Source organism: Chiloscyllium plagiosum, unplaced genomic scaffold (assembly GCF_037043375.1).
Source record: "Chiloscyllium plagiosum isolate Xiang-an unplaced genomic scaffold, Cpla_swu_hap1 HiC_scaffold_8, whole genome shotgun sequence".
Lineage (NCBI taxonomy): Eukaryota > Metazoa > Chordata > Chondrichthyes > Orectolobiformes > Hemiscylliidae > Chiloscyllium > Chiloscyllium plagiosum.
In genome coordinates, this window is record NW_028270146.1 from 47,099,649 (window position 1) to 47,116,569 (window position 16,921).

Sequence of the window (16,921 nt, forward strand, 5' to 3'; positions counted from 1 at the left end):
TCTGTCCTGGTGGCGGTTGGAGGGGCGGGGCTCAAGGGCGGAGGAGCGGGAAGTGGAGGAGATGCGGTGGAGGGCACCGTCGACCACGTCGGGGGGGAAATTGCGGTCCTTGAAGAAGGAGGCCATCTGTGTTGTACGTATTTTGAACTGGTCCTCCTGGGAGCAGATGCGGCGGAGACGAAGGAATTGGGAGAATGGGATGGCGTTTTTACAGGGGGCAGGATGGGAGGAGGTGTAGTCCAGGTAGCTGTGGGAGTCGGTAGGTTTGTAGTAGATGTCCGTGTTGATTCGGTCGCCTGAGATAGAAACAGAAAGGTCTAGGAAGGGGAGGGAGGAGTCCGAGACTGTCCAGGTGAATTTGAGGTCGGGGTGGAAGGTGTTGGTGTAGTGGATGAACTGTTCAACCTCCTCGTGGGAGCACGAGGTAGCGCCGATACAGTCATCAATGTAGCGAAGAAAAAGATGGGGGGTGGGGCCAGTGTAGTTGCGGAAGATGGATTGTTCCACATACCCTACGAAGAGGCAGGCATAGCTGGGACCCATGCGGGTGCCCATGGCTACTCCTTTTGTTTGGAGAAAGTGGGAGGATTGGAAAGAAAAGTTGTTCAGGGTGAGGACCAGTTCGGTCAGTCGAAGGAGGGTGTCGGTGGAAGGGTACTGGGTGGTACGGCGGGAAAGGAAGAAGCGGAGTGCTTTGAGTCCTTCGTGATGGGGGATGGAGGTGTACAGGGACTGGATGTCCATGGTGAAGATGAGGCGTTGGGGACCGGGGAAGCGGAAATCCTGGAGGAGGTGGAGGGCGTGGGTGGTGTCACGAACGTAGGTGGGGAGTTCTTGGACTAATGGGGACAGGACCGTGTCGAGGTATGCCGAGATGAGTTCGGTTGGGCAGGAGCAGGCTGAGACGATGGGTCGTCCGGGGCAGTCAGGTTTGTGGATTTTGGGCAGGAGCACCAAGGATATATTTCCCTCCCCTCCCCTATCAGCTTTCCGTAGAGACCACTCCCTCCGCGACTCCCTTGTCAGATCCACACCCCCCACCGACCCAACCACCACTCCCGGCACCTTCCCTTGCAACCGCAGGAGGTGCAACACTTGCGCCCACACCTCCCCCCTCACTTCTCTCCAAGGCCCCAAGGGAAACTTCCATATCCGCCACAGATTCACCTGCACCTCCACCCACATCATCTACTGCATCCGCTGCAGCCGGTGTGGCCTCCTCTATATTGGGGAGACAGGCCGCCTACTTGCAGAGCGATTCAGGGAGCACCTCTGGGCCACCCGGACGAACCAACCCAACCAACCTGTGGCACAGCATTTCAACTCCCCCTCCCACTCCACCGAGGATATGCAGGTCATTGGACTCATCCACCGCCAAACCACAACAACCCGACGGTCGGAGGAGGAGCGTCTTATCTTCCGACTGGGAACCCTCCAACCGCAGGGGATGAACTTGGACTTCACCAGTTTCTTCATCCCCCCTCCCCCCACCTTGTCTCAGCCGGATCCTTCCAGCCCGGCACCGCCTTCCTGACCTGCAGTCTTCTTCTTGACCTCTCCGCCTCCACCCTACTCCGACCTATCACCCTCACCTTGACCTCTTTCCACCTATCACATTTCCAACTCCCCTCCTCCAAGTCCCTCCTCCCTACCTTTTGTCTTCTCCTGCTGAACACTCTCTGCTCATTCCTGAGGAAGGGCCTGTGCCCGAAACGTCGAATCTCCTGTTCCCTGGATGCTGCCTGACCTGCTGTGCTGTTCCAGCAATAAAGTTTCAACTTTGATCTCCAGCATCTGCAGACCTCACTTTCTCCTATTGTACAGCAACCTCAGGTTTATCTGTCGGGTGGAACAGAATATATTCAGGTCTGGTGATGGATCTATGGTTGATATGTGGTTCTGAAATATGGTAATTTCTGGGTAATCTGTGGAAAAGCTCACCTAATTTAGACACAATTCCTCAGATGTTAATAAGGAGGATTTCACAGAATAGGCTGCATTAAGTGTGCTCTTAGCATATCCGTTGCCTATTTTGATGTCTGGTAGTCCATCCAATTTCATTCCTTTTTTGTTGATACAAGTGGTATTCCAGAGTCAACCCATTGCTGTATTTCTGGACCAGACATGGTTCATACCAAATGAGTTATAGAGTCATAGGGATGCAGCACGGAAACGGACCCTTCGGTCCAACACGTCCATGCTGACCAGCTATCCCAACCCAATCTAGTCCCACCTGTCAGCACCTGCCCCATATCCCACCAAACCCTTCCTGTTCATATACCCATCCAGATGCCTTTTAAATGTTGCAACTGTTGAACTACCACTTCCTCTAGTAGTTCACTCCATACACATACTACCCTCTGCATGAAAAAGTTGCCCCTTCAGTCTCTTTTATATCTTTCCCCTTTCACTAAGAAAGCTAGATTTCCTTCCTGAAAACATATTAATGAACTAAATCCCCATGTACACCCAGATTTTAATTCTTTAAACTTACCAAACCGGTTGAAGCCTTTTTCTTACACACCCTTGTTGTTCTTATGCGCTTAACCCCTTCTCACCTGGACCCAATACAAACTCATTACTTTGCCAGCTGTTTCTTGCTAATTTAACTGGAAGCGAGTATTGTGTGCATGTCTGTTATTATTGTCACATCCCTAGAGAGAGTAAGCACCAGAATTAGAATTCTTTCCCAGAACCTCTCCCAATGCATTTCAAACAAAAAGGGAAAACTAAAAAGGTTGAAAGTCAGAAGTAAAAAAGAAAATGTGGGAATCACAAAGCAAGACTATAAGTACCTGAAAGAGAAAAATATGGAGGTTTGTCAAAAGTATATTTCACTCTTAAACTGAAAATGATCTTGCAGTAAATTCTATCAAATGACCAATCAAAATGGCAGATGTTTCTGATGGTTTTAATTAATTTGAAAACAGGAAAAACAAAACTAACCAATCAATACTCTTGTTAGAATGTTAATTTCAAATTTCTCGGCAACTGAATTGACAAGTAAACAATAATTTATTTCATTTCATGCATGGCATGGACAACTAGAAAGTGGAAATTTTGATATGTTTCTATGTCCAGCTAGTCCCACACTTGCCTGTTTACTCAACTGTACTTCCCCCTTTCACTTTACAATGTGAAAACCAAACCTTTGTGCATTGTTATAGCACCAGAAATTACACAGAGTCATATTTAAATGAAAATAAAGCTTAGCAATCATATGATCCTTTAAATTATTAAAGGTATAAAATTGCTACAAGTTATATTTTTATACCACACCCATGTTTTTGGTTTCACATTATGGACTAGAGGACATTGGAGTGAAGTTATATTAAACCAGGAATCTATGTGAGGCCTATGTGACAGATGCCAGCCTGTGTGTGTGGGTGGAAATAATCAGAAACTTGGAGCCAGTTCAGAGGAGTTGGATCTTCTAGCCTGATGAAAGTGTTTGCAGACAAATTGCAATTGAAGATATTTCCAAACTGTAAGGTTGGTTCTGCTATAAGTAAGCTTCACCTACTATTTCACAAACATGGGACTGAATCTTGCATTTTTCTGGCTAAGTGTCAGTTCCATCAGGTTTTTTGGAGGGTGCCTCTCTATGAGGCCTTGCAAGATCACTCACCATATCTTAACAAACTTGTAATCCAAAAAACTATGGATGCTAAAAATCTGAAACAAAAATAGAAATTGCTGTAGAAATTCAGCGGGTCTGGTAGCTGCTATGGAGAGAAAGCAGAACTAATATTTCAAGTCCAGTGACCCTTCTTCAGAACCTGCTGAGTTTCTCTAACAATTCCTGTTTAGGTTCTTAACAAACTACCTATCCCATCCCAATGGCAATAATCTCACCTGATTTTAGCCCCATTCTACCACCCACCATGCCCAGAGAATTAGCTGGGTGCCTGTCCCTGAAGGCAAAGTAAGCCTGAAGCAGTATTAGAATGATAGTTGCTGTTTCACCCTGAGGTACAGCATTGAAGTTCCAATGCTGTAAGTGGAACAGAGGGTTCATGCAGATTGGCACGTACTGTCACAGAGTCCGAGAACTATCCTGCATGGAAATAGATCCTCAGTCCAACTCATCAACGCTGACCAACTTTTCCAAAATAAGCTAGTCCCACTTGGCTGCATTTGGCTCATATCTCTTTAAACCTTTTCTATTCATATACCTATCCAAATGTCTTTTAAATGTTGCAACTGTACCTGCATCAGCCACTTCCTCTGACTGTTCATTCCATATAAGAACCACCTGCTGTGTGAAAATGTTGCCCCTCGGGGCTTTTTTAAGTCCTTCTCCTCTCACTTTAAGAAATCTCCACTTCTTTTGAACTCACCCACCCTAGGGAAGAGACCTTTGCTATTCACCAAATCTGTACCCTCATGATTTTATAAATCTCTATCAGGTCACCCCTCAACCTCCGACACTTCAGTGTGGACATGGGTTGAGTGTGGTCAGTTCCCATGAAGTGTGCCCTGAGATGTTGATGCCTGGTGAGAAGGACAGAGTTCCTTAGGAACAAGTGGTGAGCTTGTTGCCATTTACCTGCTGCGACCTCCAAATTGAGAATTCTCAGCATCTAGTTTTTTGTGGTGTTTGGTAGGATAGAAAGCTGCACATTAATATGGCAGGATGTGATCTGGTAGGTAACGAGCAAGCTCAGTGCTCTCTAGAGAGGATTCTACTGTGAGGCATGGAACTTAATTAAAAATCAAGTTGCTCCAAATGTTGAGATAGAGCTTGCAGGATCTCCCACATGATTCAGCCACATCCGCCAAAAGCCCACATCGTTCAGGCCCATATAAGATGCTGACCATGGTGCGTATGTCAACCACACCAGCATATTTCCAAAAGCAAAGATTTTCTCACACTTTCCACCCATGTATTAGTATCCTCAGTCAGGGAATTTTCAATTGTAGTAATTATGTAGTAGCAAATGCCTAAATTTTGCTAGATTAGTATTAAAAGGTGGAGAAAATCTGAACTCTATGCGAATACACAGGATATGAGGAAATGATGAGGCATTAATTATATCTTGGTTTCTCAATGTATGCGAGCAATTGTTTCATTTTAGAATAGCAAAGATGGGACCATAGGGGCAACCTGCTCAGAAATTCAAGGAAACTGCAATAACCCCTAAAAGGTTCATGGGGAATGACTAATTAATATCCTATGGAGCTTGTTGAAATGACGCAGGGATGGGTCTGCATGACTGCCTGCCCTGGACTGGGACTAGCCTATATACAGGCCAAGTAGTGGCTGTATTTTGGTGTTCAATAATAAATGATGATCCTTTCCAGTCGGGTTTCCTGAATTATTACATTGACAAAAAGAATAGGTTAGGTCAGGTGGCAAAAAAGTGACAGTTGAAAGATAATGTGGAAGACTGTGAATTATGTTCTTATGTTTCATATGTACTTAAGTTGTTGTGGAACAAATATCACTTTATTTCACTTTCACTGTCCATTTTCAATCATTTTTAAGATTTAAATTTGCAATATCATTTATGAACCTTAAAAACTGCTATGGCATCATTGCTCGATTACCAGCTTTCATTATTTAAAATCTATTAGGACCTGATTTACCCACTGCAGGTGGAATTTGGAAGTTGGGACTGATCCCATGTTGAGTTCCTGTCTCAGACTCCAAGCTGTCATGACGCAACACCTAGTTCCTAATGTAAACTGGACGTGGGTCTGCTACCAGCTTTGGCAAAGTATACTCAGAAATGAATGTGTGCTTATTTGAGAGTGGGCTTGACTACCATCCTTCCATCTTTGTAGAAGGTTGAGAGTTGTTGGCTGCAGTTTGCAGTGTGATAACTGGCCTCCAAATGTTCTTGCTCTCCAATTGACAGACCAGTCAGCATTTTCAATTATTACTTCCTTCACAATCAATACAAGATGCACTGCAGTAATTCACCAAGGTTTCTTAGACAGCACCTTCCAAATCCATGAACACTTCCATCTAGAAAGACAAGGTCAGCAGATGCATGGGAGCACCACCACCTGCAAGTTATTCTCCAAGCCACTCACCATCCTGACTGGGAACCATATTGCCGTGTCTTCATTATCACTGAGTAGAATCCTGGACCTCCATCCGTAGCAGCTTTGTGAGTGTCCCTACAATCCAAGGGTTTCAGCAGTTTAAGAAGGCAACTCACCACCATCTACTAACCAGCAATGCCCACATTCACATGTATGAGTTTATAAAAAAAGCCTCAATAAAAAATGACCAGAATAATGAAATGATTGTGATCAATTGAATTGTTTAAACAATCCAACTTAGAGTTTTAAAGCACTATTTCCAGTGACTGACTGATGCCCTGTCTCCATTACTGTTCACACCATCACTCACTGGGTAGAATTGCTGAAGACTCCTGATTTCCAGCTTCTTCCTGGAAAAAGTTGTCGCAATTAAAATCAAGCCTGTTTGTGAGGCCCAATCTGCTTAATGAATGCTTTAATAGGTGCCAGTCTGATTTGCCACTTGCCTTTTTCTGAAACTGCACAAAAAGATAGAATGTGGAGATGGAGATAGACTTCTGGCAGCTGCTCGGCAGCCATTGTCTTTTATGATTCCACCTCCATTTGTATCCCAATAAGGATGGAAATTCCAATCAGATTTCTCCAGTTTCCTCAAATTACAGATTTCCTAATCCCAGGTTGGTTTTATTTGTTACTGTTTTCACTATTACCAGTGACTGAATGTCTCCTATGTGCCTTGATAAGTAGAATTATCTTCAGTACTTTAAGTGCTGTCTGGCCAACATACCACATAGTTGATGAATTGCTTATTCTGACCAGTACTCTACCATTTATGCTTTGTTCTTGTTCTATGCAATCTGTTGATTGTTGCTCTAAAGTGATTGAATAAGTTATGCGTCAAATCCACAAAATATCCAAGATAACTTTCTACTTCGTATTGATTATTTTACAAACTTCACACTGTGCTTGTGCATTTTTTTTACTTTATGTAATACTTTAAATGCACATTATATGAAATTTTAAACACTCAGCACAATGAAATATTTTGTCCAATGTGGGTCATATTAGCTTTTAGAGTCAGTTGCCTTTCTAGTTGTTCAGCTGCAGATTGATCATGTTGTTTTAAGTTTCAAAACTGAAGTTCCAATACTGTTTTCCAAGGTATCCCACTTGTCATATTTCCCTTAACAGCAATAACAACTTATGTTCATGTGGTAAATTTAAAGTAATACATTGTCTCAAGCCACTCTACAGGAACATTATAAATCCAAACATTGTATTGAACTCCATGAGAAGATATTGGGTCAAATGTTTAGTCAAACAGGAAAGTTTTAAGAAATATCTTAAAGGGGCAAAGTGAGGAGAGGGGGTTGGGTGTGGAGAAAGTATTCCAAAACTTGGGGCATAGGCAACTGTTTCATTTTCCCGGAATAGAAGGAGCAAGGACCAGAGGCCCGATGGGAAGGTAAATTTTAAAACATATAAAAGCTTACCTTGTGTATAGGTGGAGCATACACTGAGCAGGAGCGACCACGGGACTGCTGGGTAAGAGGGTTTTATATTTGGGTGGTTGCTTTACCCGAAACTCTACTCGGGTAATGTCTCCCACCCGTCCTCATCCTCTGACCAAAAATAAAGGTTCTGTAAGGTGATTGGTAAGGTGACTGTTTTTTTTTAGTTTTTCAGTAGTCCCGTTGGGAATTTAGAATTGTGGGAATGGAGGTTAGGGCAGTTGAATATTCCTCCTGCAGAATGTGGGAGATAAGGGTCACCAGTCATGTCCTGCTGACTACATCTATGGGAAATGCACCCAACTCCAGCTCCTTGAAAACCATGTTAGGGAACTGGACCTGGAGCTGGATGAACTTCAGATCATTTGGGAGGTGGAGGGGGTTATTGAGAGGAGTTACAATGAGGTAGTTGACTTACGGGGGGGGGACTTACCAGGGGTAAGCCATGGGGTACAGGTCTCTGGCACAGAGTTTGTCCCTGTTGCTCAGAAGGGAGGGTGGGGAGAGGAGCAGAGCATTAGACATTGGGGGCTCTATATTAAAAGGGACAGATAGGAAGTTCTGTGGGAACGAGAAAGACTCGTATTTGGTGTGTTGCCTCCCAGGTACCAGGGTTCGTGATGTCTCGGATTGTGTTTTTAGGATCCTTGAGGGGGAGGGAGAACAGCCCCAAGTCATGGTCCAATTTGGCACCAACAACATAAGTAGGAAGAGAGATGGGGATTTAAGGCAGAAATTCAGGAAGCTAGGGTGGAAGCTTAGAGCTAGAACAAACAGAGTTGTTATCTCTAGTTTGTTGCCTGTGCCACATGCTAGTGAGGTGAGGAATAGGGAGAGAGAGGAGTTGAACACTTGGCTACAAGGATGGTGCAGGAGGGAGGGTTTTGGATCCCTGGATAATTGGGCCTCTTTCTGGGGTAGGTGGGACCTCGACAAACAGGATGGACTTCATCTGAACCAGAGAGGTACCAATATTCTGGGAGGGATGCTTGCTAATGCTCTTTGGGTGGATTTAAACATTCACCAGGGGGATGGAAACCTAAACTGTAGTTCCAGTATATGGGAGGTAGTGAGTAGTGAAGTCAGAATTAAGATTTCAAGATCACAAGAAGGCACCGGCAAGCAAGAAGTTAGTCTGAAGTGTGTCAACTTCAACACCAGGAGCATCCTGGAATAAGGTAGGTAAACATGCTGCATGGGTTGGTACCTGGGATTTCAATGTTGTGGCCATTTCAGAAATATAGATAGAGCAGGGACTGGAATGGTTATTGCAGGTTCCAGGATTTAGATGTTTCAGTATGAACAGAGAAAACAGTAAAAGAGGAGGTGGTGTGGCATTGTTAGTCAAGGAGTACCCGGTTGCAGAAAGGATGTTTGAGGACCCGTCTACTGAGGTAGTATGGGCTGAGATTAGAAACAGGATAGGAGAGGTTACCCTGTTGAAAGTTTTCTGAAGGTCGCCAAATAGTTCCAGAGATGTAGAGGATAGGATAGCAAAGATGATCCTCAATAGGAGCAAGACTGACAGGGTAGTTGTGATGGGGGACTTTAATGTTCCAAATATTGACTGGGAATACTTTAGGAGAAAGTGAGGACTGCAGATGCTGGAGATCAGAGCTGAAAAATGTGTTGCTGGAAAAGTGCAGCAGGTCAGGCATCATCCGAGGAGCAGGAGAATTGACGTTTCGGACATAAGCCCTTCTTCAGGAATTCCAAAACGTCGATTCTCCTGCTCCTCGGATGCTGCCTGACCTGCTGTGCTTTTCCAGCTGGGAATACTTTAGTTCAAGTAGTTTAGATGGGTCAGTTTTTGTCCAACGTGTGCAGGAGGGTTTTCTGACACAGTATGTAGACAGGCCAACAAGGGGCGATGCCACATTAGGAGTGGTACTGGGATGAACCCGGCGAGATGTTAGATTTGGAGGGAGGTGAGCACTTTGGTTTTGGTGACCACAATTCAGTTATTTTACTTTAGTGATGGAAAGGGATAGGTATATACCAAAAGGCAAAAGTTATAGCTGGCGAAATGCAATTACGATGCGGTTAGGCAAGATTTAGGATGCATTGGATGGGAAAGGAACCTGCAGGGCACAATTAAAATGTGGAGTTTATTCAAGGACCAGCTATTGCAGGTCCTTGATAAATATGTACCGGTAAGGCAGGGAGGAAGTTGTTGAGCGCGGGAGCTGTGGTTTACTAAGGAAGTTGAATCTCTTGTCAAGAGGAAGAAGAAGGCTTATGTTAGGATGAGATGTGATGGCTCAGTTAGAGCATTTGAGAATTACAAGTTAGTCAGGAAAGACCTAAAGAGAGAGCTAAGAAGAGCCAGGAGGGGACATGAGAAGTCATTGGCAGATAGGATCAAGGAAAACCCTAAGGCTTTCAATAGGTATTTCAGGAATATTTATCACAAGTGTCCTTGACTGCCAGGGCACTCAGAGAAAATGACTTATCAAAGAACACTTCATATTAACTAACGCTTCTGATTGTGGAGGTTTGCATTATTGAGGAAAGCACTGTCCGTCTGAAAGGGTTTAAAATTCAAGTACTACCTACCATCTCCTAAACGTGCGAGAGAGTATCATGAAGTGTGTCATTTGAACTCACCTCAAATGACAATGATCATATCCCTTATTTTTCTTATTTGGTTTCCACCACAGGACAAACATCTTGAGTTGCCACCATAAGCTGAGAGGGACTCTTGCTCATCCCCGAAGAAGGCAGAGCCCTCACATCTTTCTTCATCTTTACATCCCTGCTCCACATCAGATACATGCGCCTCAGTTGGTGGTTATGTATGAAGCACCTCAAAGCTTCCACACAATGTGAACATATCAGAGACACAAGACCAACTGTCAGACACATGATATCATGCAGGCTGCTAGTAATCATGTGTTGCAGTGTTGGAAGTGATCTAGATGCTGAGCCCCAGTCTGATGATGAGTCCCTGGAGTTGTTCATGATGAATACTACTGGACATTTTGTGGGAGGAATGTGAAGATGTGGCAGAGATTCCAAAGAACTTATGTACGCTGGCAGGAATGGTGCAGAAATCCATGCAAGCTATGGGTGCTGCCATCACCCACTCTGGACAAGGCATGACTTCCTCCATTCAGAGAACTACATGGAAGGCCAAACCTAGGAATTCAAAAATTGGAAATTAGTTATGTGCTCTAAACTGCAACGTCTTGTTTCAAAGTTCTGAGTTCAAGGCAAGAGATGGCTGAGGAATGTGGAGACTTGTCACAGTTTTATTTTCACAAAAAAGCAGACGAGTATTAAATAGACCTCAGGATGACGGATCAGCAGCTGCTGCAACCAGCAAAGGACACCTCTGAGGCACTTTCTGTGGCTTCTCTGCCTCTCTGCCATTGACACATGGTGATTATTAAGCCTCATGCAGGAGATCTCCATTATGCAAGATCCCTGATAGTCTCAGACAACCACAGGAGGCACAACAAGATTATCACAGACAATGGGACAACTCATTGTACCTCCATCCATGGGTTTAGTGCTGATGTTATCAGCCATCTCTTAAGAGAGTAACCTTTGTCCTGCATCAGCAACTATCTAAAGTTTGTGCCCACTGAATATTCCTGGCACCTGGCAGTGCCTCAGTACATAGGGATTATGGCTGCTGCCTGAACAGTGTGCACAGACCTGCATTGTCTGTTGTTGCATACCAGCTGTGTGTGAGAGGAATGATATTCCTTCCAGTCTGTGAATCCCCAGCAGGCAAGAAGGTTCTTTAATGGCCACATGAGTTCAGACTATTATGCCTTTGGAAACTGGTAATACTGTCATAGCCTTTGGCTCTTTCAGTTTAATTGGCATTGTTGTCTGTAAATAAAATACATTCATGGGTTCCAAGCACCACCTTGAAGCAGAGAAGCACAGCCAGCTGTGAGATCTCACATAGGTCTGCAGATGAGACCGAGAAAGACCCAACCACTAGTGAAAAGATCCAGGATCTTCAAGACCTCAGGCATCAGGTGCTTACTTCCCCAGTTGGATGTGATAGTGGGAGCTAACATGTGCTGTGATTGTACCCCTGAACAGTCAGAGTCTTTAGAGGCATTGGTGCTCTGCCTGAGTTAGTTGAATATATTGGTGTGACAGTCCCTTCTCTGGAGGTTCTTGCTCAACATCAGGTAAGCCAGCTGGTTGGACTACAAGGTACTCCTTTCTTTGGTCAGCTTCCCTACCCCTCCACCTTCTCCTTCCCATAGAATGGAGTGTTCCCATTCAGTGCAGTGTGCTCATCACAAATGCTACAGTGTATAATTTTCTTTATAGGATTGCCTGGCTGTTCCTTTGTCATCAGGAAATGGCTTAATTTTTAATTTTAAATGAGCAGGAAAAGAAATGAAAGCACAATACCAAATTCTGGTCAAGTCATAGTCACAGAAATATACAGCATGGAAATAGATGATTCGGTCCAACTTGTCCACGCCGACCAGATACCCTAACCTAATCTAGTCCCATTTGCCAGCACTTGGCCATATCCCTCTAAACCCTTCATATTCATACACCCATCCAGATACTTTTTAAATGCTGTAATTGTACCAGCTTCCACTACTTCCTCTGGCAGTACATTCCATACACACACCATCCTCTACATGAAAAAGTTGCCCCTTAGGTAATTTTAAATTTTTCCCCTCTCACCCTAAACCCAAGCCCTCTAGTTCTGGACTCCTCTACCCAGGGAAAAGACCTTGTCTATGTATCCTATCCATGACCCTCATGATTTTATAAATCTCTGTAAGGTCACCCCTCAGCCTCTGACGCTTCAGGGAGAACAGCCCCAGCCTATTCACCCTCTCCCTGTAGCTCAAATTCTCCAACCCTGGGAACATCCTTGTAAATCTTTTCTGAACCCTTTCAAGTTTCACATCCTTCAGCCACTGTCTGACTTGAAGCCATTATACCCACCTTTCTAGCACTTCCTGTTAAAAACCTATGTCTTATTGAATGTGTTTCCTGTACAAACACCACATTTTGACAAGGGCAGAGTATTGTTCTGCTCAGTTAACTTGTTAACAAGCTCAATAGTCCTTCATTTTTATTTAAATGGATACTGACCTCTGTATTATGGGATACTGTTCACAATGTGACATCATCCTACTGGATTTTACACACATGGGACAGCAGCAATCTTGATCTCAGAATATAAAATTCACCCTGAAATTTTGAATCCTGCAACCTAGTCCCACCTGAGACTGGAATCTTGTGGAGATGGTGGAGGGCCCTGGGTAGCACCAAATCATCTCTTTTTCCGGAAGTCCCGCTGCATCTTGTTCCACACAAGCACTTGACGACCTTTCCCCAGGAGACATTAAATGGCCATTTAAGGGCCTCAACATAAATAGCAAGTCTGGATGAGTGTGCATGGGCCTTCTTACCACATGCTTAATCGGAGTGGAACAAGAGTCACCAGCCCACATCCAAACACCCGAATGAATATCCCTCCCTTCACCTCCCTCTCTGGGCAGGGTGGGAGTGGGGCATAAGTTTCCTTTATATAGTTAACAGAAATAATTAAGAATTGCCCTTATGCCAACTTAGTACCTGCCTTCCACCTAGTGTCATGGACACTGAACCTTATTGGATGGGGCATGGCAGAGTAACAAAATACCTCAGTTCAGAGACATACCATTAGTTCTGGTTGCCTTGGAAACTGAAACTCATTAAAGTAATGTGTGCCTGGTTTGAAACACTTTCACAATATCTCACACAAAAAATAATTTTGATACAAATAGACAAAGATACTAATGCAGTGGGAATTGTAGGTCAACTAGTTATATTTTAACACCAGACAAGATGCTTGTAAGAGTTCAATTTCTATTAAATAAAGGAAGGGGCCAAAACAGATGAAACTCTTTAAAATTTAAGGAATAGACAACCAAAGTGCCTTGTTGATGATAACTAGATCTGGAAAACCTGAAAAGTAAGTGGAACAATGATCAAGAAATACTGGAAGCTTTGACCTGGAATGACGAGAGACATTAATCTCCATTGGTGAGCTTTGATTATCATGGAACTATGCTTGTAATGTTTCTTAATGATTTAAAGTATAACACTGTGTAAAGATGTTCTGTAAAACATTTCCATTGTGCTAGTTACAGGAAATGAAAATTACCATTTTCTTTAGTTTGGTTTATCAGTTGCCTGTTAATTAATGTTGGATCTGTTTGTTTCAGTTTATTTGTTGCAGTAAAAGTCTTAAAATATGAAATCAGGTCCTTTGGATCTTCCTGTCAAACAGTAGATAATTCTCTTTTCAAAAGTTATCAGTCTCTATGGGGATGGTAACACTACCTTTCAGATCCTATGAGTTTTGAACCAGTAACTGGCCCTTCCATTGAAGACGCTGGTGGAAGACTTCAATAGCTGTGGGCCTCCAAGACCCAACTGTAGACGTTTAGCACCTTGGTGTAGACCAAATAATTCTGGTCCAGCTGGCTATGTGACACCAGTAAGTGCTGTATAAGTTAATTGTTCTGAAAGGTTAATGTTAGAGACTGCTTTAAGCCTCCAACCAATCTGATGTCATACAAGTTTGTGCATAAGACAAAGTATTTGAGAATCTTGAAGAGGATAGGCCTGTCATCCTCATAATTTTATTAACAATGCCTATCTTACTAATGTAATTTGTATCTGATTACTATCATGTAATAAACTACATTGTGTCTTTTCTTGGAGTAGGAGAATCGATGTTTTGGGCATAACCCTTCATCAGGAATGAGTGGGCATTCTCGGATGCTGCCTGACCTGCTGTGCTTTTCCAGCATCACACTCTCGACTCTGATCTCCAGCACCTATACTCCTCACTTTCTCCAAGAGACTCTTCTTGTCAAAATTTAGTTGTTGGCAATAAACGACCGCAGCTGCAAGCTGCCAGAAGTTGAATCCCAAAATCAAATGTGACAATAGGCAGAATGAACGGTGGGGACAGTGAGCATGCAGTCTTCGTGAGAGAACAGCAGGTGTCTGTCAGATGGAGCTGAAGGTTGGTCTTCTGGGAATGTGCCTCTACTTTCATTACTCCAGGTGAGAAATGTCTGCAAAATCTGTCTCGAGCATTCTAAACATTCTGGTCAGCACATGTGCTGTCATAATGTATCAGAAATCCAAAGTACTATGTGCTGTGAAGGTCAGTCTAAGAACAATCCAACAGTCACCCCTACATTGCAGGTACGATCTCTATCTTGCTCTGAGTACTAGATGCCAATTAGCTAACAAGCCAGTCAAAAGGAAATAGGGACAACAGCAGACTCTCTCTCTCGAAATGCAGCCAACCAACCACTGTCAAAATGAAACAAGACAGAGTATAGGAGTTGAAAAATCATGTTGAGGTTGTATAAGACATTGGTGAGGCCTCTTCTGGAATATTGTGTCCAGTTCTGGTTGCCCAGTTATAGAAAGGATATTTTTAGGCTGGAGATGGCTCAGAAGATATTTACCAGGATTTTGCCGGGTATGGAAAGTCTGTGTTATAAGGAAAGGCTGGATAAGCTGTGATTTTTTTCACTGGGACATAGGAGATTGAGAAGGGACCTGATTGAGGTTTATACAATAACGAGGGGTATAGAGTTAACGGTAGGTGTCTTTTCCTAGGATGGAGAATTTCAAGACTAGAGGGCACATTTTTAAAGTGAGAGGAGAGGCATGAGAGACAACCTTTTTACACAGAGGGTGGATCGTGTGTGGAATGGACACCTTGAGGAAACGGTGAATGAGGTTTAAAACGTTTAAAAGACATTTGGATAAGTACATGAATAGGAAAGGTTTGGAGGGATATGGGCCAGGAACAATCAGGTGGGACAAGTTAGTTTGGGATTATGTTCAGCATGGACTGTTTGGACCATAGGGTCTGTTTCTGTGTGTGATGTGTGACTTTATGGCTCTAAGACAATTTTAACTAACTTGCGCAGCCAAAATTCCAAAATTGATTGTTCAATTAACAATTTTCCACTAGCCACTCTTTAGTAATGGCCCCGAGATACTGATCCAAATTATTTCATAACATTTATCTATTTTTGTGCTCACTTATTCTTTCTAATCTGCACACATGTATGTTGGGTTATTATTTCTTTTTGCATTTTATAACTAATAAACTCAATCTTTTGTTAACTCATTAGATTGGCTCCTTTTAAAACATAAATTCACTTGGTCTACCTACCTCTGCTGGTATTTTATCAGTGGGAGGGTGTGTGCAAAGACAGACAAAGCTGTCAGGTAAATGCTGGTGGCTTGGACAAGAGTTTGGAGAGGAGGTTCTTACTGTTTGGTGACTCAGTATCTAACAAAGGGCCTTGACCAGCTGATTGGGGCCCCTTTCCCTGTCTGACTGGCCCTGGAAAGGCTGCCCCACTTACCTTCCAATCCGTCATTGCCATGGCACCTTGTTGGAGAATGGCTAGAGTCCCAGCAGTGACCATTGCTGTCAGTGGACTGGAGAGCTGCTGATCGTCTAACTGGCTGGAAGCTCTTGGAAGCAGGACATCATTCACATGAGGACAGAAGTCATGACATCAGACAATCAGTGCCCTGATGACCCTTAAATCTAATTGCGGGGCATTAGCTGGTGAGGCTGTTTCACCACCAGCCTTTAAGCCAATTCTTCTTGTACAATCCAGTCCATTTCTTTCTTGATCATTTTGAATTGAACTACCTTACTGTGTGTTATTGGACTTTAAACATTAACTTTTATGTAACTTCCTGATTTCTATTTATGGGTGAATACGGAGCTCATAGTTCTTTATCTGCCATTCATCTGTGTTCAGGCATTTTGTTTTAATAAAGGGAATAACTTAGCTGTTTTCCTCTCTTGCTAGAGTTCTTAAGTTGTACTGCTATAAGAAATGAATTGTGGGAGAATATAATTAATTACAATACAGTGAGTGAAAACTTTAAGTAATTGCTGCCTTTTTTGGGGGCTTTGTGAGTGCCGTTGGATTCCAAATTAGAGTCTGTGGTGCACCAAAAGAATCTTGTGGGAAAATCATGCCAGATGTTATATTGGTGAAGCTGTTAATGTATGTAGTCCAACTGCCAAAAATATGTGGAGTAGGCAGAACATCTCATTAAACAGCATTCACCAGAAAACCTGTGATACCGTTTTGGATTGCAACATTCCAACTAATGCCCTATCCCAGTGTCACATTGAATGCATTAAGCTGCAGGAAGAAACCTCCCACCCACCAAATTACCCCTATTTAAATGGATTGACACCATTTACAAGTTTGTTATTGGTTGATTTCTTGTGTCTGTTTTTTAAACCTATAAGTGCCTGCTGCTCTCTGTAGTTGTTTTAAGTTGTAAAAGCCTACAGGGAGTGATGTGACAGGTGGGAGAAAGTAAGGACTGCAGATGACTGAAGATCAGGGTTGAGAGTGTGGTGCTGGAAAATCATAGCA

General features: G+C 43.3%; 1 long non-coding RNA gene across 1 annotated transcript in view; it reads left to right on the forward strand.

Moving 5' to 3' along the window:
- LOC122553532 (uncharacterized) overlaps positions 1-15,556 on the forward strand; it is a 75,553-nt gene extending 59,997 nt beyond the window's left edge. The window contains exons 2-4 of the long non-coding RNA XR_006312756.2: positions 10,163-11,653; positions 13,790-13,977; positions 14,208-15,556. This is a non-coding gene — a long non-coding RNA (uncharacterized LOC122553532). The remainder of the gene's footprint in view (positions 1-10,162; positions 11,654-13,789; positions 13,978-14,207) is intronic.
- The last annotated feature ends 1,365 nt before the right edge of the window (positions 15,557-16,921 follow it).